This window comes from Dunckerocampus dactyliophorus, chromosome 9 (assembly GCF_027744805.1).
Source record: "Dunckerocampus dactyliophorus isolate RoL2022-P2 chromosome 9, RoL_Ddac_1.1, whole genome shotgun sequence".
In the NCBI taxonomy this organism is placed as follows: Eukaryota; Metazoa; Chordata; class Actinopteri; order Syngnathiformes; family Syngnathidae; genus Dunckerocampus; species Dunckerocampus dactyliophorus.
Window position 1 is genome coordinate 2,501 of NC_072827.1, and position 2,500 is coordinate 5,000.

A 2,500-nucleotide genomic window follows, 5' to 3' on the forward strand; every position below is an offset into this window, starting at 1 on the left:
CTAACCCTAACCCTAACCCTAACCCTAACCCTAACCCTAACCCTAACCCTAACCCTAACCCTAACCCTAACCCTAACCCTAACCCTAACCCTAACCCTAACCCTAACCCTAACCCTAACCCTAACCCTAACCCTAACCCTAACCCTAACCCTAACCCTAACCCTAACCCTAACCCTAACCCTAACCCTAACCCTAACCCTAACCCTAACCCTAACCCTAACCCTAACCCTAACCCTAACCCTAACCCTAACCCTAACCCTAACCCTAACCCTAACCCTAACCCTAACCCTAACCCTAACCCTAACCCTAACCCTAACCCTAACCCTAACCCTAACCCTAACCCTAACCCTAACCCTAACCCTAACCCTAACCCTAACCCTAACCCTAACCCTAACCCTAACCCTAACCCTAACCCTAACCCTAACCCTAACCCTAACCCTAACCCTAACCCTAACCCTAACCCTAACCCTAACCCTAACCCTAACCCTAACCCTAACCCTAACCCTAACCCTAACCCTAACCCTAACCCTAACCCTAACCCTAACCCTAACCCTAACCCTAACCCTAACCCTAACCCTAACCCTAACCCTAACCCTAACCCTAACCCTAACCCTAACCCTAACCCTAACCCTAACCCTAACCCTAACCCTAACCCTAACCCTAACCCTAACCCTAACCCTAACCCTAACCCTAACCCTAACCCTAACCCTAACCCTAACCCTAACCCTAACCCTAACCCTAACCCTAACCCTAACCCTAACCCTAACCCTAACCCTAACCCTAACCCTAACCCTAACCCTAACCCTAACCCTAACCCTAACCCTAACCCTAACCCTAACCCTAACCCTAACCCTAACCCTAACCCTAACCCTAACCCTAACCCTAACCCTAACCCTAACCCTAACCCTAACCCTAACCCTAACCCTAACCCTAACCCTAACCCTAACCCTAACCCTAACCCTAACCCTAACCCTAACCCTAACCCTAACCCTAACCCTAACCCTAACCCTAACCCTAACCCTAACCCTAACCCTAACCCTAACCCTAACCCTAACCCTAACCCTAACCCTAACCCTAACCCTAACCCTAACCCTAACCCTAACCCTAACCCTAACCCTAACCCTAACCCTAACCCTAACCCTAACCCTAACCCTAACCCTAACCCTAACCCTAACCCTAACCCTAACCCTAACCCTAACCCTAACCCTAACCCTAACCCTAACCCTAACCCTAACCCTAACCCTAACCCTAACCCTAACCCTAACCCTAACCCTAACCCTAACCCTAACCCTAACCCTAACCCTAACCCTAACCCTAACCCTAACCCTAACCCTAACCCTAACCCTAACCCTAACCCTAACCCTAACCCTAACCCTAACCCTAACCCTAACCCTAACCCTAACCCTAACCCTAACCCTAACCCTAACCCTAACCCTAACCCTAACCCTAACCCTAACCCTAACCCTAACCCTAACCCTAACCCTAACCCTAACCCTAACCCTAACCCTAACCCTAACCCTAACCCTAACCCTAACCCTAACCCTAACCCTAACCCTAACCCTAACCCTAACCCTAACCCTAACCCTAACCCTAACCCTAACCCTAACCCTAACCCTAACCCTAACCCTAACCCTAACCCTAACCCTAACCCTAACCCTAACCCTAACCCTAACCCTAACCCTAACCCTAACCCTAACCCTAACCCTAACCCTAACCCTAACCCTAACCCTAACCCTAACCCTAACCCTAACCCTAACCCTAACCCTAACCCTAACCCTAACCCTAACCCTAACCCTAACCCTAACCCTAACCCTAACCCTAACCCTAACCCTAACCCTAACCCTAACCCTAACCCTAACCCTAACCCTAACCCTAACCCTAACCCTAACCCTAACCCTAACCCTAACCCTAACCCTAACCCTAACCCTAACCCTAACCCTAACCCTAACCCTAACCCTAACCCTAACCCTAACCCTAACCCTAACCCTAACCCTAACCCTAACCCTAACCCTAACCCTAACCCTAACCCTAACCCTAACCCTAACCCTAACCCTAACCCTAACCCTAACCCTAACCCTAACCCTAACCCTAACCCTAACCCTAACCCTAACCCTAACCCTAACCCTAACCCTAACCCTAACCCTAACCCTAACCCTAACCCTAACCCTAACCCTAACCCTAACCCTAACCCTAACCCTAACCCTAACCCTAACCCTAACCCTAACCCTAACCCTAACCCTAACCCTAACCCTAACCCTAACCCTAACCCTAACCCTAACCCTAACCCTAACCCTAACCCTAACCCTAACCCTAACCCTAACCCTAACCCTAACCCTAACCCTAACCCTAACCCTAACCCTAACCCTAACCCTAACCCTAACCCTAACCCTAACCCTAACCCTAACCCTAACCCTAACCCTAACCCTAACCCTAACCCTAACCCTAACCCTAACCCTAACCCTAACCCTAACCCTAACCCTAACCCTAACCCTAACCCTAA